This window comes from Chelonoidis abingdonii, chromosome 17 (genome assembly GCF_003597395.2).
Source record: "Chelonoidis abingdonii isolate Lonesome George chromosome 17, CheloAbing_2.0, whole genome shotgun sequence".
In the NCBI taxonomy this organism is placed as follows: domain Eukaryota; kingdom Metazoa; phylum Chordata; order Testudines; family Testudinidae; genus Chelonoidis; species Chelonoidis abingdonii.
The window spans coordinates 41,984,399-42,011,044 of NC_133785.1; the positions used below are offsets into that span (position 1 = coordinate 41,984,399).

The 26,646-nt window shown below is 46.3% G+C and overlaps 1 protein-coding gene across 6 annotated transcripts in view; it reads right to left on the reverse strand.

The window, feature by feature from the left end:
• The window catches only part of PLXNB1 (plexin B1), a 281,915-nt gene that overhangs the window by 248,835 nt on the left and 6,434 nt on the right, over window positions 1-26,646 (reverse strand). For 3 of the 6 annotated variants that reach the window (XM_075073228.1, XM_075073227.1, XM_075073225.1), the window contains exon 1: window positions 23,652-23,747. The exons of 1 other annotated variant lie outside the window; for it this stretch is intronic. The gene's annotated coding sequence lies outside the window, so the exon portion shown is untranslated. Of the gene's footprint in view, window positions 1-23,651; window positions 23,759-26,646 lie in introns of those variants that run through there. 2 more of the 6 variants (XM_075073226.1, XM_075073222.1) reach the window with 1 other exon arrangement.

Sequence of the window (26,646 nt, forward strand, 5' to 3'; positions counted from 1 at the left end):
GTTAGGGGTTGTTATAAAAGTGGATGGGTAGGGTTCTGTGGCCTGCTTTGTGCAGGAGGTCAGACTAGATGATCATATTGGTCCCTTCTGACCTACGAGTCTATGAATCTATAAGACAAGCTCTCCTTCTCCCTGATCATCTTAGTAGCTCTTCTCTGCACCCATTCCAGTCAAATTCATCTGTCTTGAACATGCAGTTACCAGAACTGTACACAGTATTCCAGATGAGGTCTCACTAGTGCCTTGGACAATGGTATTAATACTTCATTTTCTCTACGAGAAATGCCTCACATGATACTCCTAGAATGGCATTGTCTTCTTCACAGATGCATCATCTTGGTAGCTCATAGTCATTCTGTGACCAACCAACACACCTAGGTCTCTTTCCTTCTCAATCACTTTTAACTGAAGAGTTTATAGCACAAATTCTTATTATTAGACCCAAGGTGCATGATCTTGCACATTAATGGTTACATCAGCTTCACAGCAAGTAACGCAGCATGACAGGGCAAGATTGTTAAAGTAGCACTAGACAGACATTGACTAAGCACGTGATGCCTGAGACTTGTCTACATGAGAGAATTTTTCATAAAATTTTCCTACCAAAATTAAAGTGGAATAACTCCGCTTTATGTCAGCTTAAACTTTCCCTGGTGAATCACTACATCCATACAGTTCTGTGCTTTTATGAAACAAGTATACATCACTTGGGGAGATACCTGATAGTGCAGCATTCTGAGACAAGGCTCTTTGATTTAATTGTAGGATGCCTTCTGGAACCTACTTGAATTTGGGGACTCAGGCTCAAACTAAACAAACTTTTATAATTCCTCTTCGGACACCTCATAATGCATCTGTTTTTTGCAAGCCAGTACCATTTTCAAACTGCTGTCAGGCAGCACATGGGGAACATGGCTAAGTGGTGCAGTCCTGACTGACATTAATGCAAACAGGCTGCTCCATATGTATGTGAGAGGTTGGTGTCATGCAGTGAGATGGCTTTGGAGGGGTTGTGAGAGAACCATTGCATGCCTCAGTGACATAGGTAAAGGAGGATGCAAAGGTTACTTCTACAAGATGTGTTCCAGGAGCAGCTCTCTTGGACTGCTGCTTCTGGGCTCAGCCAGCTGACACTCTGTGGTGAGGCAGGATAGTGACACAGACCTGAGATGACTAGCAACAGCAATATAACTTCAGGATGCAGGCAGCTACTTTCCTAGAAATCTGTGCAGTCATCTTGGAGCTGCAGCAATGTGAGCTCCCCTCAGCATGGAGAAGCACATGCCCATCACCATCTGCTCACCCCTCTCAGTTGCTACAGGTCAGCAGCAACCCAATTGGGTGTGGTAAATTAGCTGCCTAGGCTGTTGTCATCAAGGTGTACAATGCTATCCAGAGATGGAAGCCTAGATCATAAAGTTTAGCAATCCGGAGGAGGTTACTGATGGATTTACATGGTCGGGATTCCTGAACTATACTGGGACCATTGATGGGACCTACCTGCCTATTCTTTGCCCCCCACATGAGGCCTAGAGTCCCAGCTACAGAAATTCCACTTCTCCATGATGCTCCAAGGCCTGGTTCTTCACCATAGAAGGTCCACCAATATATACATGGGATGGTCTGCAAAGGTCAACAATCCTAGGATCATCAGAAACTCTAGCCTGTTTCCTTAAATTGAACATTTGCTTCCAGGATCACTATGGACATTAATGGTGTTCCAACTAATACTGTCAGTCGGGGGGACCCAGTTTATATCCATTGCTATCCTGGTTTATGAAACCTTTTACTGGACACTTGGACAGGAGACAGGAGTTGTTTAACCAAAGCAGCAGAATGAGAACAGAACACATATTTGGAAGAATGAAGGGAAGATGGAGCTGCCTCATGACAAGGCTGGCTGCTTATGAGTAAGGTTAAGATTTTGTCACGATTATTTTAAGTTAAAAAAAAAAGTTATGGACAGGTCATGGGCAAAAACAAAAATTAATGCAAGCCAGTCATAGGGGTGGCTGACAGCTCTGGGGCCCCCTGCCATTTGGGATGGCTGAGAGCTGCAGGGCCTTTCCAGCCTCCAGCTCCGCTGTCCCGGGGCTGAAGCTGTCACAGAGGTCTCTGAAAGTCATGGAATCCATGACCTCCATGATAAAATCTTATCCTTACTCATGAGCAATATCTGCCTTACGTGATATGTGCTTACTGTTTTGCACAATATTTGTGACAGTAAGGGAGAGAGCCTCACCAATAAGTAGGAGGCAGAGGTGGAGAGCCTTTCTATATGTTATGAACAGTCAGAGAAGGTGCATCTGCAAGATTCCCCAACTGTCCAGTTGTTACCAGGGTCCTAATAGGGAGCCAGCTGTGGTCACTGAATTAGGGTGAACTGCAAAGAATGAGGCAGACAATCCCCAAAAATCTGGTGGCTATCCCAGTACTTAGATTTACCAAGCCAGTATAAAACAGCTTCTTTATTACCATACTGGTTACTCAGAAGTTCAAACACAGTTCCCTTAAAGTGATCCAGCCTCATGCCTCCATCCAGGTACCCAAGTCAAATATGAAGATTTCTGAAAATCTTATTTCATCATATAAAATAAAAGGTTCTACCAATCCCGAAGGATCAGACACATTACCTCCCAGATTAATGAATATTCCAGATCTTACTCAAACACACTACAGCCAATTCTTATTTAATAAATTTTAGTTTAGTTAAAAACAAAAGAGAGTATGGTTAAAAGAGCAATATACATACAGACATGAGTTCAATTCTTAAAATTCAGATTAATAGCAGAGATGGTGAGCTCTGTAGTAGCAATGAGTTCTTTCAGAAATAGTTCATATGTTATAATCCAAATGTCCAAATACCATATTCAGGGCATAGCAGCATAACTGGGACCTCAGTATTGCGACTCAAACTTCCCCCGATGAAGCTTAAACAGATCTGAGATGACAGAATCAGGACCCAAGGATTTTATACAATTTCATGTCTTTTGACAAGTTGTAGTTCCTCAGGGAACAAAAGGTAATTTAGGATGACTTTGAAGGAGGTCCATCACCAGTAGTTTAGCTATAGAATTAACATAAGGGGGGAGGAAGGGGCTGAAGCAGAATGGCAAGAGGGGAATCTCATAATTCAGGGAAATAAACATTTTGGAGCTTAAGTTCTCTATCACAGAGGTCACTTAGAGCTCGCAGGGAATGGGGGCTGAGCATGCAGAGAGGCTCACAGCTCACATCTGCTCAACATGGTAGTGCCCACCTGGTAGTAGAACAAAGTTGTTTAAATCCCCCTGTACATATGTACTGTAATAAAGCACACAATACTTACTAGTAGAGCTCCCCTCAGTCTCAGGCTGGCGTCTGCCTGAATTTCTGAGGGCGTTTCCAACACCTGAGAGCTTGGCTACACTGGAGAGTTGCAGCGCTGTAAACCCACCACCAGCGCTGCAACTTACTCACCATCCACACTTGCAAGGCACATACAGCACTGCATCTCCCTGGTTGCAGCGCTGGCTGTACTCCTGCTCTGCCTCAGGTATAACGATTGCAGCGCTGGTGATGCAGCGCTGCTCCGCAAATGTGGCCACCAAAAGCGCTGTAATTGGCCTCCAGGGTAAGAGGAGGTATCCCGGAATACCTGTTCAGCCACTCTCCTCATCAGTTTGCACTCTACTGCCCTGGCCTCAGCTCACCCGCCCTTTAAATGCCCCGGGAATTTTAAAAATCCCCTTCCTGTTTGCTCAGCCAGGTGTGGAGTGCAATCAATCAGTGACCATGCCTCCACGCACCAAACGAGCCCCAGCATGGAGCAACGGCAAGTTGATGGACCTCATCAGTGTTTGCGGGGAGGAAGCTGTGCAGTCCCAGCTGCGCTCCAGTCGTAGGAATTATGATATCTATGGGCAGATCTCAAGGGCCATGCTGGAAAGGGGTCATGACCGGGACACGGTGCAGTGCAGGGTTAAAGTAAAGGAGCAGACCCATTCAATGGGCTATTCCACATCTAGGCTGCATTGCATGACACCCTAACCCCCACTTCCTCTCCTGAAAACATTTCCATTCATGAATAAAAAGCTGCTTTAACCGGTGGAACCCGCTCCTCTGCTGCTGCTGCTCACCAAGTTCCAGCTGCTGCGATCTGGCTACCTTCCCTCCTGGCTTGGAGAAGAGCTCTGGCTGCTGCCTCCTTGACTCCCGGGTGTTCTCCCCCCCAGCCCCAGTACCTTCACTCTCTGGTTTCCTCCCCCGCCATCTTCCCTTTCCTCTCCCCCGCTCTGAACTGTCCATCGTGGGTCGTTGGATTTGGCGTATTGGCAGTGGGGTCACCCCAAGTATTCGTGTCCCAGCCCCTTGTTAAAAACGGTCAGGTTGTGGGGCAGCACCTGAGTGGCGGTTTTTCCCTCGCGGGCTTTGCAATGAGCACTTCCGCAAATCTCTTCAAAAGTTTCTGCCAGAGCGTGGGCAATGCGCTTGCGCAAGTTTATAGGGAGAGCCACTGTGGTCCTTGTCCCAGTCAGGCTAACGCGTCCGCGCCACTGTGCCGCGAGGGTGGGGGGACCATTGCTGCACACAGGCAAGCTGCATAGGGCCAGGGCGGAATCCGCATTGCTGTAGAAGACCCTCCCTTGCTTCCCAGGTGACCCGCAGCAGCGAGATATCTTCCAGGATTAACTCCTGTGGAAAATGTAGGGATAGTGTTCAAGTGTAGGTCCCCCTGCAGCTCTTTGTTTTCCCCAACACACAGAAACCCCAGTGCAGCCCTGAACCAATCAGTCCCCCTTCCCAGGTGACCCGCAGCAGTGAGATAGCTTCCAGGATTAATTAACTCCTGCACTCATTCCCCCTTACTCACCATGTCTTCTGTGCTCTGTTTGGTATGTGGAAATTATGCTAAAGTGAGACTGTAAACTCCTTCACTGTGATTATACACAACGCTGCCTCTCTGTTAAATGTTTCAATTTCTGTCTTTCTAATAACAGTGTCCTTGACTACTACTACTACTCGACTGGCCGTATCAGAGACTGCTGAAAGGCTACAAAACCTGAGGAAAAAGCCACGAAAAAGCAAAGAAGATATGGTGAGAGCAGTTATGAATCAATCAGTCTGCCAGAGGGGAGTAAGCAGCTGCAGGACTGGAGAGAAAAAAATGCAGCGCTGGAGGGAAAGAAAAAGCAGGAGAAAGACATTGGCTAACAAGAAAAGCATGAAGCAGCTGATAAGCCTCCTGGCGCGACAAACCGACTGTATCCAGTCACTTGTAGCCATGCAGGCAGAGCACTACCATGCCGCCCCCCACCCCCCGTCCCAAAGCTCTCTCCCTTGTTCCCCAATGTCAGCTCAAAACCCTCTTCTCCAGCATCCAGGTTCTTACCACCACCAGCTGCCCCCAACACCTGTACGTTCACCTACCAGCCCTGAGAACTATAACCCTTACCCTCTGCACTCAACCCCCATCACCATGCAGCATTTTCATCCTGAAGTGCAGCAGTCATTGCACAGCACTCCAGACAGGACATATTCAAACCTCTGACTGTACAGTTCACCACTCTACCCCCCTGCCCTTTTACTTACTTTCTTTTCCTGGATATACTCCCAAAGCCTTTGCAAGAGGTTTCAGGGGAGGGCAACCTTATTCTGTCCTCCATGGTAGGACACTTTACGATGCCAGGCCAGTAGCACATAGTCTGGAATCATTGCATAACATTCCAACAACATTCGTTCTTTATCTCTCGGTTATCTTCAGGAGAGTGATATTCATGGTCACCTTGTTGAAATACGGTGATTTTATTAAGGGGACATTCAGAGGTGTCCGTTCCTGCTGGGCTGTTTGCCTGTGGCTGAACAGAAATGTTCCCCACTGTTAGCCACAAGGTGCGCGGAGGGGTGAAGCGATCATCCCAGAGAATTGGGGGAGGGAGGTAGTTGGGTTTGTGCTGCACGTTAACCTGAAAACTGCAGCCCCTCCTTTTAAATTGCCAACCCATTTTAAACAGTCTACACATTGTTCTCTAAAATGTGTCTTTTTAAACTACCTCTCCTTTTTTCCCCTCCATCAGCTGCAAATGTTTCAACACTCATACTATCTTCTCCTTCCCAGAGGCTAGCGAAGATTAGAAGGTGAAAAACGTGCACTCGCGATGAAATGTTCTCTGAGCTCATGCAGTCCTCCCACATTGAAAGAGCCCAGCAGAATGCATGGAGGCAGACAGTGTCAGAGTCCAGGAAAGCACAATATGAATGGGAGGACACGTGGTGGGCTGAAGATAAGTGGTGGGCTGAATATGATAGGTGGAGTCAGCTTGGTGACAGAAGGCAAGAGGCAATGCTGAGGCTACTGGAGGAACAAACTGATATGCTCTGGCGTATGGCTGAGGTTCAGGAAAGGCAGCATGAACACAGACTGCCGCCACAGCCCCTGTGTAACCAATCGCCCTCCTCCCCAAGTTCAATAGCCTCCTCATCCATATATCAAGAACGCGGTGGGGGGTGCCTCCGGGCACCCAACCACTCCACCCCAGAGAACTGCCCAAGCAACAGAAAGCTGGCGTTCAATACGTTTTAAAGTGCAGTGTGGCCTTGTCTTTCTCTCCTCCCCCACCCCACCCAGGCTACCTTGGTAGTTATCCCCCTATTGGTGTGATGAATTAATAAAGAATGCATGAATGTGAAGCAACAATGACCGATCAGCGCTTGCAGAGGCAATAAGAAGGGGAGGGTGGTTAGCTTACAGGGAAGTAGAGCGAACTAAGGGGCAGGGGCCAGTTTCATCAAGGAGAAACAAACAAACTTTCACACCGTAGCCTGGCCAGTCATGAAACTGGTTTTCAAAGCTTCTCTGATGCACACTACACCTGCCTGTATTCTGCTAACCGCCCTGGTGTCTGGCTGCGCGTAATCAGGGGCCAGGCAATTTGCCTCAACCTCCTACCCCGCCATAAACATCTCCCTCTTACTCTCACAGATATTGTGGAGCGCACAGCAAGCAGTAATAACAATGGGAATATTGGTTTCACTGAGGTCTGAGTCAGTGAACTGTGCCAGCGTGCTTTTAAACGTCCAAATGCACATTCTACCAACATTCTGCACTTGCTCAGCCTATAGTTGAACAGCTCCTAACTACTGTCCAGGCTGCCTGGGTACAGCTCCATGAGCCATGGCATTAAGGGGTAGGCTGGGACCCCAAGGATAACTTTAGGCATTTCAACATCCTCAACGGTTCTTTTCTGGTCTGGGAAGAAAGTCCCTTGCAGCAGCTTTTGAAACAGACCAGAGTTCATGATGCTTGCATCTTCAGGTACCTTTCCCGGCCATCCCATGTTGATGTTGGTGAAATGTCCCTTGTGATCCACCAGTGCTTGCAGCACCATTGAAAAGTACCCCTTTCAGTTTATGTACTCGCTGTCTTGGTGCTCCGGTGCCAATATACGGATATCGGTTCCGTCTATTGCCCCACCACAGTTAGGGAATCCCATTGCAGCAAACCCATCCACTATGACCTGCACATTTCCCAGATTCACTACCCTTGATGTCAGCAGCTCTTTGATTGCGTTGGCTACTTGGATCACAGCAGTTCCCACAATAGATTTGCCCACTCCAAATTGATGCCCGACTGACCGGTAGCTGTCTGGCGCTGCAAGCTTCCACAGGGCTATCACCACTTGCTTGTGAACTGTGAGGGCTGCTCTCATCTTGGTATTCTTGCACTTCAGGGCAGGGGAAAGCAAGTCAAAAAGTTCCATGAAAGTGCCCTTACCCATGAAAAAGTTTCACAGTCACTGGGAATCGTCCCAGACATGCAACACTATGCGGTCCCACCAGTCTGTGCCTGTTTCCCAGGCCCAGAAATCGGCGTTCCACGGCATGAACCTGCCCCATTAACACCATGATGTCCACATTGCCGGGGCCTGTACTTTGAGAGAATTCTGTGTCCATGTCCTCATCACCCTCGTCACCACGCTGCTGTCGCCTCCTTGCCTGGTTTTGCTTTTGCAGGTTCTGGTTCTGCATATACTGCAGGATAATGTGCATGGTGTTTACAGTGCTCATAATTGCAGTTGTGATCTGAGCAGGCTCCATGCTTGCTGTGCTATGACGTCTGCGCTGAAAAAAGGCACGAAACGATTGTCTGCCATTGGTCTGACGGAGGGAGGGGTGACTTGCCTTACAGGGAATTAAAATCAACAAAGGGGGTGGGTTTGCATCAAGGAGAAACACACACAACTGTCACACAGAATGCCCCCCTCAAAGACTGAACTCAAAACCCTAGGTTTAGCAGGCCAATGTTCAAACCACTGAGCTATCCCTCCCCCCACTATTCGAGGTGGGGGGCAAATGAATACTAAACAAATCTGGTCTCTCTCTTGTTTTGATCCATTCCATCTCTCTTGTACATCTTAGGCTAGCAGCAGACAGTGTAGTATGACTGCTAGCTGTCCTCGTCTCCTGGCTGCTCACCAGAAGATGGTGGAGTACAACTGCAGGCAGGACTGAATCTCCATGAGATAAAACTTAAGGAGAATGACCTGGAGCAGGGCCGGCTTTAGAGTTATTCACCCGATTCCCCCAAATCGGGCCCTGCGCCCCTAAGAGGGCCCCACAACATCCCTGAGGACCCTCCGCCGATGTGCCACCAAAGGCACCGGCAGCCAATTAAGCTGCCGCCGAAGTGCCGCTGCTGTCTTCAGCGGCAGCTCTTTTGAATCGGGCCCCGCGGTGCCTAAAGCTGACCCTGACCTGGAGTCACTCCCATTTACATCCAGGCACCCCTGACCGACCTCACTGAGGTCGGCTAAAAGAGCACCCAGGAGACCACAATCGATGGCTACCAGTCATAATGCACCAAAAGGCAATGAGCTGCTGCTGTGTAGCAATGTAATACCATGTCTGCCAGCACCCAGAAGACGTACGGTGACGGTGAGCTGAGCAGGCTCCATGCTTGCCATGGTATGGCGTCTGCATGGGTAACCCAGGAAATAAGGCTCAAAATGATTGTCTGCAGTTGTTTTCACGGAGGGAGGGAGAGACAGACAGGGGGCCTGATGACATGTACCCAGAACCACCCGTAACAATGTTTTTGACCCATCAAGCATTAGGAGCTCAACCCAGAATTCCAATGAGCAGCAGAGACTGCAGGAACTGTGGGATAGCTACCACAGTGCAACGCTCCGGAAGTCGACACTAGCCTTGGTACTGTGAACACACTCCGCCGAGTTAATGGTCTTGAGTGGGGACACACACAAATCGACTGTATAAATTCGACCTAATTTCATAGCGTAGACATACCCTCATTCCTCACCATGCTTACTATTTCCAAAATGTACCAAGTCTGATCTACACAATGGTTTTCCCCTCTTCATATCAAAAGATCAGGCTTTTCCCATCACTGCTAAAAAAGGCGCATTTTTCACCTTTGGGTAACTAACATACATGAGCTATCCCAAGGTTGTTTTTAAAAAACGCACACACACAGTGAAGACAAGTTCCTTTAGTTTTACCATGAGGTAAACTAGATGAGGTCAGCACGAAACCCTCCACCTAGGTTGGTCTCACCTAGTTTACCCTGTGGTAAACACTAAAGTGACTTATGTCCATGTATTTTTACTATGGGGATAGCTCACTCATCAAAAATACACCTTTTTCAGCAGCGAAGGCAAGGCCTTAGATTCCATTATTTAAGCAAAGGGGAAACACAAAGTACCTCAGTGCATTATGAGACTCATCCATTAATCACGGATGCATGTCAACACAGGTCTGTGCATTTTGCTTATAGTTTTCCAAAGGAAAGAAACTGTGTCAAATTCTGACAGGGCCATCCATTCAGTGCTACACTCCTGTACAATTTATGAGCCATTTGTGCACCGCAGTAATTGCACAAAGAACAAATAAAATTGAAGGACACAGCACAAACATTGAAAAAAATCAAAATGAAAACTGCACAAATCTCTTCAATGACATCCTTACCAAGTGTGGCAAAATCAAAAATTAAGAGATAGCATCCCATTAGATACCCAATCCACCTCTCTGCTCATTATTATAGGCAGAGCAATGCCTAAAGTTAAGGTTGCCTAACATTCCTCATTACAGAGCTCCTGTTTTCAGTTGCTTGTAACTAAACTAACTATCCATTCAGGCTGAAGTTTTTTCATGCTTCATTTCTGGCTCAGGTTGATTTTTTTTTTTTTTTTTTTTTTTATTTCATTTCAGCAAAACGAGTTCAGCCATTTCTCGGAACTATAAGAGAGTCAAATTCATTTACAAAACCTTCATTAAGATGGAGTTAAAGTTGTTGCTGCACAACAGAGCTTTCTACCACATGTGCCCTAAGATGTGGGATTTCAAAACCACCAAATCAAACATTAGGAAAAAACAACAGGATGTGTTCTGTTAAGGTGCTACTCCACACAAAACCAAACCTGATTATCAGCATTTATGTCAAAGGCTCTTCCTGGACAGATTTCAGATGTGTCCACTATCCCAGAGACTGAAGGAATCATATTATTTTCTCTTTCTACAAGATTGATTGTATAGGAGTTTATAGGCTGTGATCCCACACAGATAGCAGAAATGCTTGCAGAGGCCTCTGGGAGGACCCTCTGGATTGTACCTCAACACACTACCTTCAGATGCTGAAGCTGAAGGCCTTTCCTGATCACCACAGTGAGGTGCTGGAGCAATGTCTGCACAAGATTTCTAACCTTTGTACCACTGCTGAAAAGACTGCACAATCTGGCCCACAGACAAATTAGCTGCCCTGAAAGAAATAATAAGTAGCTTTTGGATTTGTCTAGACATAAGCATTGATAAGGAACAGCTATTGAACTTTAAATTCACACCCTGCCTTAATCCACATCAACTTTCAAATGCAGACAAGCCATTTGTCTCAACTGATCACAAATCCTTGTTCCTGAATAACCTGATAACTCAGACTCCCCAGGGTAGCCTGCCAGCACTGGGACCAAACCAGATCATCCAACTAAAGAAAGATATGGATCCCTTCTTCTCTGAGGAAGTTATCAACACTGCCAGGGCCTCTCAGGAAACTCCGATGACAGGCTAAACAGAAGACTGATATTAAGTCAAGCTCTTCACCCACAACTGGAGGCATGCTGTCTTGAAGCCAATAGAGCAGAAGTTGCCCCATCCTGGACTTGCTGGATAGCATGGGAGAAGTGTTCATCAGAGGAAATGGTATCTGATTGCAGGAATCATGGGAGACAAATGAAGAGCCATGGAATATATCAATCTAATCTGAAGGGCTTTACCAGTTTACTGTGAACAGCGAGGAGAGGACAGAGCAGCACACCAGATCTCCAACATTCACATAGGACAACATGGCTCTCTGAAGAACCTAAGAAAGAAAATAGCTTGTCCATCATCCTCTTCCTAGCTCTGGCTCTCAGAGATATTTAAAGAGACAAGCCATATGAGAGAGCTGATAGGCCTATTTGTCCAAAGACATTTGTCATCTGACAGCATCTACAAGTTGGGACAGAGGAGAAGTGGGATGGGATCAAGGTCTAAGTCCAGTTCACCTTCCTCCACAAGCCTTTGATACCTAATTAGGCAGCTGGAAACTGCAGAAGTTCAGTGGAGAAACCAATAGACAGACCCCCCCCCCCCCCAAAAAAAAAAAAAAAAGAATAGAGGGAGTGGTTGAGAGGATAGGGCTTCATCAGGAGCTTCCTTTGAAGGGATTTGAGTGGTTGGAAGGGGAGAGACAGAAGAGAAGACAGATTGTAGAGGCTTACTAATTCCAATTTAGGACCTTCTCTACTGGGAACAACAAGCACTGGTTGGGAGCTGCTTCTTCATCTTCCTCCAAGCTTTCCTCATCTGGGTTTGTCCTTTATAGCTGATGCTGCAGCTTTATTTGGGAATGGACCAATCCTGCTGCCAGCTGAGCCAGCTCTGAGAGGTAGTGACAGTACCCGAAGGAAAGCTGCAGAGAAAGCCTGTAAGGAGGGGGTCTGGGTACAAAAAATTCCTTGCTGGGACTAGTCATCACCTGACTGACTAACACTGTTCACATGACTGGTACCTCAGATGTGGATCCAGCACAGGAGCAGAAGTGCTCACTTAGCCACCCCTCCCCACCACCACACTGACTTTACCCACAAGGACCATCTCTAAAAACAACAGGGTAGTTTGATTTCCATGCCCACTTAGTGCTTACCCCATCTCATGACACTGCCAAGATGCCAGCAAGTGCCAGCTGTGATGTTTCATCAAGCATATAATGGGTTGACTAGGAAATGGTTCAACACTTCATCCGAACTCATTTTGTGCAAGCCAGACTATTTGGACTAATAAGTGGAGGAAAAGGTAATTTCAGCAATCCTCTGAGCCACATAGTCCATCTGGATTTATGAGGATTTAATTTCAGGCATCACATAGAAGGCCACATTGTGCAACCCAATACGAATGACAAGGTAATACCTGGATAGCAAGCCAACTGGGAACAGAGTTTGCCTTTTTAAGTCATGAAACAGGAAAGCAGCAAAGCCAGAAAAGTGCATGGGATCCAGGAGCCAAGCTCCCTTTATAGCCAATTATGTGGAAAACTGATTGAAGGGTTAACTGCTGACAGTTTGTACCCACCTCACTTGAGAGTTATGCTAGTAATTTTAATCTTACTGTTATTTTTAAGTTAATCGTATTAATATAACATTTCCTCTAACCTGTGAAAAGAATTAAGATAATGTTCATATATGAATACCACTATGTTACATGCTTTCTGATCAAATTCCAATTCTGAACAAGTCCCCACTCCAATTCAGTCCCACACTCACAACTGAACATAGTCTCATTATACATTGCACCAGCCAGTGTAATGTATAATCAGGCCACAGCACATTCACCAAGATATCTACTCTACCTAAAGCTCAATTCTTTCTACCTCATCCCCACTCAGGGATTCTTCAAGTCACTTCTAATCCCTCAGGGTGGCGTCTGCAAAGCCAAACAATCATAGGTGCACACTCCATGGGTGCTCCAGGGCTTAGCACCTGCTGGCAGCCAAGCTCCCTCCCTCTCTTCTACCCAGCGGAAAACGCGGGGCAGGGGTAGGGCCTTGGGTGAAGGGGTGGAGTGGGAGCAGGGCCTGAAAGGAGCAGGGGCAGGAAGTGGCAGGGCAGGGGTGGGGCTTGGATGAAGAGGTGGAATGGGGATGGGCCGAGCATCCCCAGGGTAGAGAGGAAGTTGGCACCTATGCACACAATCCCATGCTTAATTTGAAGCTTTGAATACCTTGAGGACAGTGATCTTAATTCTGCCCCACCCCCAGCAGCCTTAGAATGCAAGACAGCCTAATAGCAGCTCACATCTGAGTTCCTAGATTCTTCCTGGACCAGTGTTAGTGTCAGAGGACTCCACCATCATCTGGCAATGTAAAAAAAATGCATCATTAATTTAAGGCCCACTTATTTGAGTCTAACATGTGAGACAGGACACAGAATACCTATGACTTCAGATCTGTTCAAAAAATAGAGAACACAAATGTGCACACCAGACAAGTCAATTTTACAGAACAGAATGCTCACATTAGCTGTAGTGATGGTATCATAAGCCTCTTTCCCAAATCTGGACCTTAGCGTCCAAAATGTGGGTGCCTAGCATGAACCTCCAAGCTTAGTTACCAGCTTGGATCTTATCTCGCTGCCACCAGACAGGAATTACAGCGCCTGCCTCGCTCTGGTCCCCCAAACTTTCCGTGGAGGGACCCCAAGACTCAGAGACTCATAACAAAGGAAAATAACCCACTTCCCTTCCCCCTCTCTCTCCCACCCAGACTTTCCTCTCTGGGCTAACCTGAGAGTACTGATGCAATCTCTTTACATCACAATACGAAGAAGCAGGTCTCCTCTCTTCCACAAAGAGACAAACCCAAAGACAAGGAAACAGAAAAGCTTCTTCCCGCCCTGGGACACTAGAAGAGTTAAACACAGAGAGCAGCTTTTCCCCTCCCCCCGTCTTCCCTTTCTCCCACGAATTCCCTGGTGCTGCAGAGCTTCACCCTCCGTAGATCTAACACAAAGAGAATTCCCCTTCCCTTCGTTCCTTAGCCTACCCAGAGAGAAAACTCAGACAAGTCTTAAAAAGAAAACTTTATATAAAAAAAGAAAGAAAAAGACAAACATAATCTCTGTATCAAGTGACCATACAGGGCTATTACTTATAAGAAAAATATGAATAACAGTCTGATTATAAAAGATATCCAATTTGAAACATTCCAGCACTACACACATGTAAATACAACCAAAACAACATAAAAGCCTATATTGTTTTTCTACCTGTACTTACAATTTGGAAACAGAAGATTAGAAGATAGAAAGAACCTTCTCATAGCTGAGAGACAGAAAAAAGACTCAGACCCCAAAAATTCCCTCCCTGACTTTCAAAAATCCAGTTTCCTGATTGGTCCTCTGGTCAGGTTTTTGGTTCCCTTTGTTAACCCTTTACAGGTAAAGGGAACATTAACCCTTAGCTATCTATTTATGACAGATGGCATCAAATGTTCTCACACATTCTGGATAATGATTCCACTCTCTATTATTGCTACACTTTAGATTCTGCTCCTGGCACCAATTCTACACCAGGCCCACTCCCCCTGTGAGGTAAAGTAGTGACAACAGCTAGTTTACAATTAGAGATTCAAGGAATATCTCAAATTGATGTAACACTTATTCAGGAGGCTCCAAAGCATTTGCTGTGTCTTGAATGAGAAAAAATGCATTCAGAGTAGAACTGAAGAAAGGATACAAACACTTAACCCTGGTCTACACTACGAGTTTAGGTCGAATTTAGCCGCGTTAGATTGATTTAACCTGCACCCGTCCACACAACGAAGCCATTTGTGTTGATTTAAAGGGCTCTTAAAATCGATTTCTGTTCTCTTCCCCGATGAGGGAATTAGTGCTGAAATTGACCCTGCTGGTTCAACTTTGGGGTAGTGTGGACGCAATTAGACGGTACTGGCCTCCAGGAGCTATCCCAGAGTGCTCCGTTGTGACCGCTCTGGACAGCACTCTCAACTCAGATGCACTGGCCAGCTAAACAGGAAAAGCCCTGCAAACTTTTGAATTTCATTTCCTGTTAGGCCAGCATAACGAGCTGATCAGCACTGGTGACCATGGAGTCCCAGAATCGCAAAAGAGCTCCAGCATGGACCAAACAGGAGGTACTGCATCTGATCGCTGTATGGGGAGACGAATCCGTGCTATCTGAACTCCATTCCAAAAGACAAAATGCCGGAATATTTGAAAAAATCTCCAAGGCCATGAAGGACAGAGTTATAACAGGGACCCGCAGCAGTGCCACGTGAAGCTTACCAAAGAACCAGAGAGGCAAACGGCCACTCCAAGTCAGATTCTGCAGAAGGCAATTTTATTAGGACAACTTTTTCTTTTTAGCTAGGCAGCAGTGTATCAGAGCACAAGGAGCTGGCTGCTAAGGTTAATTTTATCATTGAAAATTTTAGAAAAAAGCAGCAGGAAATAGTGGCAAAAACGGCAAGTCATAAAAACTATAACAAATACCATGTGCAGGCAATGTTTTAAACCCAAGATAACCTTTATCTACTTTTAGTGAAGAGTCCCTCCCCCGGGGGGGGGGGGAAGAGGGGGGCACCAAAATGGCCTAAGAAGCAACAGAATCAAAGCTATTCATGCAAAGCTACTTTAGGTTGAGAATTTAAATACACAGAAGTCAGCCAATGTCAAAGATGGGTAACATAGCTGTAGGAGCCTTAAACTGAGCCACCTGTTAATAGTATGTTTAATTCCTGTTTTAATGAGCTCTCCCCAGAGCAGGTGTTGCAGTTCTAAGACATAGGACAGATGTTGGTAAATTGGGGTCACAGAAATAACTTCCTCTCCTTGCCTCCAAAAGTTAGAATTGAAAAGGATTGTGGAGATCAGAGAATGAGGAAGGAGAGAAAACAGGAAAAATGAATGGAGTGGGGAAGGTGGGGTATATTAACGAGCTTCTCCCATCAACCTAGTAGTGTCTTTACTGAAGCAGTGCAGCTACACTACTGCAACTTTAAGAGTTGCCCTTATACACTGTAATCAAGTGACCTCTAAATCTCCCTTTTGATAAGCTAAACAGACTGATCTCCTAAGTCTCTCACTCTGAGGGTATGTCTACACTTAAAATGCTACAGTGGCATAGCAGAGCTTCTCCCATTGATGTAAGTAATCCGCCTCCCAGAGAGGCAGTAGCTAAGTTGAGGGAAGAATTCTTACATTGACTTAGTGCTGTCCATGTTTGAGGGTTAGGCTGATATACCGATGTGGATTTTTCACACCCCTGAGCCGTAATCCCTCTTATTTTTTATGTCCATCTGTCGAATGAATTTTGCGACATACCACCTTCATATTGGTGCACATAACAAAACTCATGTGGTGTGGGTAGGGCTGAGGGGTTTGGAGTGTGAGAGGGGGCTCAGGACTGGGGCACAGAGTTGGGGTGTGGGGGTAAGAAGGGTAAGGACTCTAGCTGGAGTTGCGAGCTCTGGGGTGGGGCTGGGGAAGAGGGTTGGGTGGGGAAGGATGAGGGCTCCAACTAGGGATCAAGGCTCTGGGATGGGGATGAGGGGTTTGGGGGTGCAGGCTACCCTAGGGCTGTAGTAGGGAGAGAGGATTTCCCCCCAGCCCTCTCTTGTTGCTGCAGCTCAGGGCAGGGGAAGAGGTGCCTCTCCCCCGGCCGCAGCAGCTTCATGCTGGGGCCAGTGGGGAGGGGTGTCTCTCCTGCAGCAGGTTCACGCAGGGGGAGAGGCATCTCTCCCTGCCACAACCCTGAGTGGGGCTTAATTACAGGGAACTTAACCCCTGAAAGACGAAGCTATACCAATGTAAGTTTCTAGGGTTGACTACGCCTAAGTCATTTTCTTCAGTCCTTTTCTCTTTTTTGTGGCTCTTTTCTGTACACAATTACATCTTTCAACATCCTTTAAGAATGTGGACACCAGAACTGGATGCTGTATTCCAGCAACAGTCTTGCCAATGCTGTATACAGAGGTAAAATCATCTCCCTACTTACTACTCCCCTTTTTACACATCCAAGGATTGCATTAGCCACTTTTGCCACAGGTGCTTATGTTCAGTTCCTTGTGCTCTATGATTCCTATAAGACTTTTCAGAGTCACTGCTTTCCATGACACAGTACTCCATTCTGTAGGTATGGTGTGCACTGTTTGTTCCTAGATGTCTAACCTAGAACTTGGCAGTATTAAAATTTATTTTGTTTGAATAGGCCTAGTTTAACAAGTGAGCAAGATTACTCTGCATGACTGCCCTATGTTATTACTTATCACTCCACCAATCTTTGTGTCATTCACAAATTTTCATCAGCAGTGATCTTATATTTACTTCTAGATTCATATTTTAAGGCCAGAAGGGACCACTGTGATCATCTTGTCTGACATCCTGTCTAACACAGGCCCATAGAACATGAGATCCACTGATGAAAATTTTGAATAGCAGCAGGCCTAGCACTGAGCCCTGCAAAACCCCACTGGAACCACCACCATTCAGTGACAATTCCTTGTTGACACAGATGCCAACTCTGTAGGTGCTCTGGGGCTGGAGCACCCACGGAAAAACAAACAGTGGGTGGGACAGCACCTCCCCGCTCCCTAGTGCCTCTGGTGATCAGTGCCTCCTGCCCGCCGGTGATCAGGTGTTCCACGACGCTGGTGGAGGGAGAAGCGGAGGTGGCGGGATAGGGCAGGGACCTGGGGAAGCATAGCCACTGGAGGGCCTGGGTTGGCCACAGCCCACCCACTTAGGATCCAACCAGGCCCACCCAATTCAGGACCACAGCCCCCCAAATCTGCAGCCTGGGACTCCCAACCCTGGCCTTGTGTCTGTCTGCCCATCCATGTCAATGTCCTGCCAGCACCATATGCTGCTACCCCGTCTCCAGCCCTGTGCCTGGAGTGTACCTCATGGGGGCAGGTCTGGGCGGAGCTAGAGCTGGAGCCGGAGACCAGGCCAGCAACATGTAGTGCCGTCATGAGAGGGGATGCAGCCCGTCATCAAGCCGGGGTTAGGAGTGGTGGGTGGTGCTCAAGCCCCTGTGAGCCATGGCCATGCTCTGCAGCTTGTGCACCCTGGGCAGCCTCATCTTCAGTGCCTGCTGAGTGGTAAGGGTCGGTTGGAGGGCCTGGAGGGAGGCAGAATGGGGGCAGGGTCTGAGGTGAAGCGTGAGTGGGAAGAGGTGGGGCGGGGTGGGGGTTTGGAGAAAGGGAGGGAGTGAGGGCAGGGCCTAAGACAGAGTGTGGGTCAAGCACCACCCAGCAACTCGGCGCTTAAGCTTGCCAACTACTACTTTTGAGATTAGACAGTTTTTAATCCATTTAACATGTGCATTATTTATATAGTATACTACTGATTTGGAATGTCATAGAGTCAAACACCTTACAAAAGTCTGTTACATCCATGCAGTTACCTTTTCTAACTTGTAATCTCAAAGAAGTAAATCAGGTTTTAAAAGACCAGTTTTCCAGAAAACCATGTAGACTAACATTCATTACCTTCCCATCCTTTAATTCTTTATCAGCTGAATGCTGTATCAGCTTTTCCGTTACTTTGTCCAGATTTAATGTCAGGCTAAGTAGCCTATAGTTACCTGGGTCATCCCACTTCCTTTTTGAATACTTGCACAACATTGGTACTCTTCCAATCTTCTGGAATTTTCCTGCCATTTCAAGATTTAATAAAAGTTATCACTGGTACAGATACTTCTTTTAGGATTCTTGGGTCAGTTTAAGTCAGCAGGCCTGGATAACAATTTATCCCTTGTAGATATTGTTTAACATCATCCTTTATTATTAAGGAAGCAGAAGGTACTTGCTCATCCACAAGTGAAGTACGTACATCATCCTGCATCTTTCCAAACACAGAACAAATATTCAATAAACATTTCTGCATTTTCTTCATCATTATCATCAATTTCACCATCCTCATTTAGTAGAGGTCCTATACCATTGCTACAATTTATAGTCTTCTTAATACACTGAAACTCTTTGTTGTTCTTTGCCTTACCAGGTATAATTTTTCCCTGATATTTTTAGCTTCCCTTATAAATTAGGAGTTATGAAGTGTAGAAAAAACTGATATCAACTGATATCTGTTCTCCTTTTTCCTATTTGCTGCTCCCCCCCCCCCCCCCACAATTACTACCAGGATGTTCTAATTACTACCACTCAACCGGGATGGGTTTTTAGTCAAAGTTGTCCTCTCTCTTGATTGTGGAATTGTAGCTTTTTGTTCATCTAATAAAATCTTCTTTAAGAACTCCCAATCTTTCACATTGTTCTGTCTAAATTTTTCCTTCAGCTTTGGGAAAGTAACCCTTTTGAAACACCAAGTATACAGATTACTGGTTTGGCTCTTCCTCAGTTTGGCACTTGAATGTAACTACACCATGATCTTGTCCCTAGGCAGACACCAACTTCCAGTCCAGTGATTCATTTATCTTTATCAGCCATAGTGAGGTACGAAATAGGATTACCTCATGTTAGATTCAATACCTTTTGAATTAGAAAGTTACCTAAAAGTTTCAGAAACTTATGTTTTACTACTGGCCATATGAAACTTCTAGTATGTCTCCCAAATTGAAGTTTCCCATAATACCAATTTCTTTCTACACATTACATACAGGTGTTTAATTACAAACTCATCTTGTTCTCCGATTTGATTTTGTGGTGTGTAACAGACCCTCACCAGCCTATACTTTGTCAGTCAGCACATCCATATGCATTCAAAAAACTTTGTGGTTCTGAGTTATCAATAATTTTAAATCAGGTAATGATGTCTTTCGTGTATGATGCCACCACCACCACACACCTCTCACTCATTCCGTCCTTCCCAGGATTTTACATTCCAGTCATGTAAATCCTCCCATCAGGTTTCTGCAATGCCAGTTATATGAAGTTTTTTCTCATCAATAAGAATGTCCAGCTCCTCTTGCTAGGTGTCCAGATTCCTAGCAGCGGTATATAAACAAACATTTCTTCTCTTCACATTCCTTGATTGAGTCCAAGTTTATACCATATTAGGCCTACTTAGCACCCTCCCCTTTGTGTTGTTACTTTAACACCCTTCTGGCTGCTCTAGCTTGTCTTCAATGGAGAAGAATAGCCCCCACTACCTGGAAGATATAGGCCATCCCAGTAATACACTGGGATTTTGGTCCAATGTTCCACAAAACCAGATCCTTCAACTTCACACCAGACATACTACCAATGATTCATCCACCATATTTTTTCTAGAAATATAAGGACTGAGATGAGGAGAATGAAGATCCTAAGGGAAGGAAGATTAGTCACAGCAGACAGACAAGTTTAACAATGCACGTCCAAAGAGAAAACGATGACTCCTCCTTCCCTGGGAAAGTTTCCTACTTCCCACTGCTGAGTGGTTTTCAAAACATAAGGCTGGGACTGTCTTCTTACGGCTTTGCACAGCACCCAGCACAAAAACCTTCACCCTGATTGAAGTCTCCAAGCAATAATATAAATTAATAATGACCTCTAACTCACCCCATCCTGAGCCAGATTTTTCACTACTGACCTACTCCTTAAATGCCCAGACCATCAGCTAGTTCCCACTCTGCCCACAAATATGTTCCTGGCTCCTGGACTGCTTGCAAGGTTGAGAACCAGTAACAAAAAGGAGTGTAGTACAAAAAGCACAGGCCAGGAGAACACAAAGTGAAGCCCAATCTTAGTGAATCCTTCATGGCTCTTGAGGAAGAAAACTAAAACCAGAAGAGGCAGTTTCCACCTACAAAAGAACAGACTGGTTTCCAGGTGCTAAGGAGTTAACTGAAGGGAAACAGATTTGAACCAAGTTTAGGAAGTCCCATCTCAGATGGGATTTTTTTTAAATCTGAGACTCTTTGCTCCCCAATTAAGAGGAGTCAAGGCAGACAGAAATCCTTTAGAACAGTGTTTTTCAACGGACCCCTGTGGTCAACAGACCGCTGGGGGTCCACAGACCAGTCTAGGATTTCTAAAGTGGTCGAACACTTCCATTTGAAATTTTTTAGGGGTCCACAAATTAAAAATAGGTAGAAAAACACTGCTTTAGAACAGGAGGCACAAGGTTCCCTGAGGAGCCCTGCAACACTCACAACAGATACAACTAAAACCAGCAGAAAAATTACTACAAGTGTGTTCCAGCTTCTAGGACTCTATAAAGCACTCCTCTTTACTGTAGCTAGAAGGCACTTAACACAAAATCATTATCGCAACTACACATCACCCAGGACCCACTGGCTATCTGGAGGGAAAATAGTCTGAACTGAAAATAGTGTTTCCATCTCTATAGTGACCTGTGCAGAACTGATCCAGGCGACAAGCATAAGCCCCCCTCTTCACTCTCACCCTAGGGGCTGGTCAGATGAAGTATTTAAGCCGCAGCTGTTACCATGAGACCGAGAGGATAAATCTGTGCCCATCCCCCACTTTACTGCTCATTCACCTCCAGCCCGACAACAGAAACAAAGCCAGATTCTTTTCTTCTTTTGCTTTCCCTCCATTAGCCAGCCGGGTAGCTCAACACTCATCTCCTGGGAAAGTAACAAGCAGACACCATAATCAGCTTCCAGCTACAACACAAACTCCACATAACAACACAAGGGGCCCATCTACACTACAAACAAAAATGAGCCAGGGACCCAGTTACACTGTGGTTCCCTGCTTGCAGATAGAGTTAAAGTCGTGGGAAGGGAACTGAAATGCAGCTAGCAGCCTTTGATTCTCTTCTCTTTATTCAGGAGCTCCTCCTCCACACCACCAATCAGCTTGGCACACTTTAAATGGCACAGACCCTTCCTGAAGAGCCGGTTGCTAACTCTACTGTGCCACATCTGACTCTGCAAAATTACCACCAACTTAAGTCATTTAGACAAAAAATACCATTCCCCATCCCCACGGAAAAAAAAAAAAAAAAAAAAAAAAAGGTAGTTTTTAGGCTTCTTAACACTTCAGCAGGTTCTGAATGTTGAATGACTCCCAAGTTACAAAAAGGCAAATCTCACAACAATCTAAGAAGAGAGCACTAAAAAACTGCCAAATCTCCACTTTCTTTGGATTGTTACAGATCTCAGTTCCTTAATAAAAATCAGCTTCATTTCTGACAAATACTTGGCTGTGAATGAAAGTGAAAGACCAGCTCACTACAACATAGTTGGAGTTCAGAGATTCTATTAACAGCCTTCTCTGTGTTCCAGCTTTCAGACCACAAATATTTTTTCTGTCTCCTGTTCTGAAACATGGGGGAAGGGTGTCATACGGAAAACAACAACAGTGTACTAGGTAGGTATATATTTAGGTGCCCAGTGTAATAAGCCAACTTCACCACCAACACACCTGAGAGTTCTAGAACTTTGTTATTTAGCTAAGGAATTAGTTTATTCACTGGAAGTCAGAAGTAAGACACTAGTTTCCAGCCCAGATCGGCCTCTCTCCATAACTGATATTCTGCAGTACATCAAAGGCAGGTAGCCATAAACTCTGAGATAAGACTAAAATGGACTCCCTTAAAACCTGTGTGGCGAACTCCAGCCCCCTCCAAGATTATCTGAGATAGTTATGAGAAACCCCATCCATACAATAAGGGTATAAGACATACCCTCCACCACACCTCTCTCTAGGACCAATTGCAGCATAAACCTGGAGTTGAGTCAAATCCTGGTAACTAGATTCAAACCCTTCTCTTTTCTGCTAGAATTAAGATAAACACATTTCTGCTTCATTTTAAAATATCATTTTAGTTCATTACACTGTATGCCTCCTTGCCAAACCCTCACCATCTCACCAGTGGTTAATTAGTGCCAGGGCTTGCCAAGGCTGAGCCCTGCACCTCTAGGCTTGGCAGTTCATAGTCCTGGCACCTCTTAGGCTTGCTACGTCAATTATGAAAGCAAAAAAATTGCTTGAGCCCAGGGCACCTCTTTCATTACAAATTAAGCACTGCATCGGCATCCAGCTCCTTGTGCCATGCAAGTTCTTAGACATTCAACTGCAGACCCAGAAGTTTCCCTCACCATCTACAATTCAAGGCAGAGTCATCCAGGAGGTGGGGGAGCGCCCTTCAACCCCCAAATCTATGCAAGGCACAGATAACTGGGGGGCTGGGAAGATGCACAAGGGAATAGTACTTTGGCTGTAATGTCAGGGGCAGCAGGTGAGGGCAGCCAAATAAGACATGCTGTGATCCGGCCGGGGGCAGACTGTCGGCACCTCTCTCTCCAGTTACTTGCTAGGTAACGGGGCCGTGTATCCGAGCATCTCCCAAGTTCAAGGCCCAAAAGACCGGCGGGTGAGAGTCCTGCCAGGAGATGCAACCGCCTCAGCCCTTCCCCAGGCCAGGCAGCTCTGGCCGACTCCCCTCGGGTGCCTGGCGCCGTTCCGCAGCTAGTGAGCCACGCGAGGCAGGTGCCCAGGGCCCGTTCGTCCCACCGGGCTGGGCACAGCGCGCGCCAGCGGGTAACAAACCTTCGTCCACAGGGCGCAGGGGCGTGTGTCGCGCGCTCACCGGCCCGAATGCCGCCGGCCGCCTGGGCACGATGCGAGGCAGCAGCCAGCGGCGCCCAGGTGGGGACTGCTTGTCACGCCGGGCCACGCGCAAGCAGCCGCTCCTTACCTGGCCACCTGCTGTGACGAACACCGGAACCCGGCCCAGCTGCCCCCGGCGGCTCGCGCGCCGGAACAGAACCGCTCCGCCAGCAGTGGACTCCAAGCCCCGCCCCCAGGAGCCTAACGCCGCATCCCCACCCTTTCCAGCCAACCACAGTACAAGCCCCACTTCGACCCCGCCCCTTCCTCTGAGACCCGCCTCCGAGCGTCGCACTCTATCAGTAGCCTGCTCACTCGGACAGACGACTCCTCCTTCAAGCCTGGCCCCGCCCCCGGATTCCCACGTGGCTCCAGGGTTGAGTAACTCGTTCACGTGTCACAGAACAGAGAGAAAACCTGATTGGCTCCTGAGTGTACAACGGAAGGGATACGGATGGGAGGAGTGACGCCACAGGGGAGGCCAGCAGAGATAGGGGGCTGGGAGGCTACAGGGGGCAGCAGGGATGGGGGAGAGGGAGGCCATGGAGGGCAGATGGATGGGAGGAGGCCCTGGGGCCAGCAGGGAGTGGGGGAGAGGAAGGCCATCGGGGGCAGATGGATGGGGGAGAGGGAGGCCTTGGCGGGCAGAGCGATGGGGGGGAGGCCATGGGGCTAGCAGGGATCGAGGGGAGAGGGAGGCCAAGAGGGGCAGATGGATGGGGGGAGGCCATGGGGCTAGCAGGGATGTGGGGGAGAGGGAACCCCCCTTTAACAAACACTTACAGTATCTAGAGAAGTAACACGTAGCTAAGATTGATAAAATCACTTTCTGACTTAAACTGCAGAGGTGGAAACACTGCAGCATCTTTAGCTGGACACAGAAACTTTAACATTAGATATCACAATGTATTGTGAAAATAATGCAAATATTTAGACCCATGTAAAAACACCCAGCAGATTAAATTATTTTCTGGCAACTGGCAAATTCATAATAAACCTAGCAAGGCCAGGCAGGACGGAGGGAAGTCATGGGAGGACAGAGGGATACAGGGGAGGAATATTGGGGAGGGAAGGAGGTCATGGGGGACAGAGGCAGCCCATGAGTGGCAGCAGGGATAGACAGGAGGGAGACCCTGGGGGCAGATGGATATGAGGGAGGGTAGGAAGCCATGGGGGCAGAGGGTTATAGGGGGGAAGGCGGATATGGGGGGCAGCAGAGATATGGGGGAGGGAAGGAGGCTGGGGGGGCAGAGGAATGGGAAGGAGGCTATGGGGGATAGAGGGATACGGGGGAGGGAAAGAGGCCATGGGGGCAGTTGGGATATGGATCAAAGTACTGTAATGATAAATAATGTGTAATAAGCATGTCATAAAAATATTTCCAAGATCACTGCTTTTATAATTTATACTCAGGTAAAGGAGAAAATACCTGGAAATATTCATTTTTAGGAGGGGGTTCGTGAGACTTGACATTTTAGTGAAAGGAGTTCACAGGCTGTTAAAGTTTGGGAACCACTGATCTAGTCTGATTGCCATAATACAAGATAGAGAATTCGCCCGTAATTTCTGCATCAAGCACAATAACTTGTAGTCAAGTTACAAACATAAACATCTAGTCCTGATTTACATCTTTCAAGTGATAAAGAATCAACCTTATATTTACATACGTTTTTCCAATGGTTGATGAAACTCTCTGTTAAAAATTTGCACCTTATTTCCAGTTTAGATTTGTCCAGTTCAAGAGCCAATGACTGGAAGCAGTTTTTGCCTTTGTCCGCTAAATTAAAGAGCTGTCGGAAATCACTCCATCTGGATTCTTATAACTGTGATCAACTCATCTCTTAACTTTATCTTTGACAAATTAACAAGAACAAGTTCTTTAAATTGTCTCTCACTATGTATCATGTTCTCTATTCCTCAAATTATTCTTCTGACTCCACTCTGAACTCTTTCCAATTTTTCAACTTTTTTTTAGTGCAGTCACTAGAACTGGACACAGTATTCCAGTAGTAGGTTCACCAATACTGTATGCAGAGGTAATATCACTTCTCTATTCCTGATTTTTATATTTACGTGTCTCATATATATATATATATAATCATATGTTGCGTTACACTTTTTAACCACAGCATTGCACTGGGAGCTAATGTTCAGTTGATTATCATGACCACAAGTCCTTTACAAAGCACTGCTTTCCAGGTTACACTCCCCCTTCCTTTAAGTACAGACTACATTCTTTGGTCCTCTATGCATGATCTTGCATTGGCCAGTTAAATACAGGGACTTGCATACCCTACATAAAAATATACCCATGGACAGGGAAGCTATGCCCTATACTGAGGACAGGGAGGCTACACCCCACAAAAGACTCATTGGGTTCAGTTGATTGAATTCAGTTGCATGGGTTTAGTGCAGAAATTATTGTGTGAGGTTCTATGGTCCCTTTTATGCAGGAGATCAGACTAGATGATCATAATGTTCCCTTCTGGCCTTCAAATTTATTAATTGTACACAGATTATCCTGCACTGTGTGTGCATTAGATTTTTTACCCACATACCTCAGAAACGGACAAAGTAATTTTGCTGAAGCTTTCAATTAAACAGAAGTCACTTTTCAGTTGACACCAATCCTGAGGAATGCCAGACCAACAGGTGCTACTGTCAGAAAATTGTGAACAAATTAGAAGGAGGAGGGGACGGGAGGGTGGAATTAAGGAAACTCCCAAAATAACCTTAACTATAGTATATGCAGCAAAGAAATGCCATTATATAATAAATGTTTCTGCTGGAGTTTTTGAAAAGCAGCCACAAGATATCTTGAGGAAAGGTGGTGAAAGATATTCTGGCAGAACCTGTAGAAAACCAGAGGCCAAGACCAGTAGTCCATGGAGTTTTTGCTTCAAAAGGCATGCACCACCCAGTATTTGGGAATGATGTCCATTGTGTGGTGCTTTATAATCACATATCAGTGAACTGAGTTGTTCAAGACATGACATAACCATCAGTGTCCACAGAACTTCAGGAGGAGGAAGGAGACATCTCTATACTTGGGTGGCAAGCTAAACCTGGCACTTAGCTCCAGA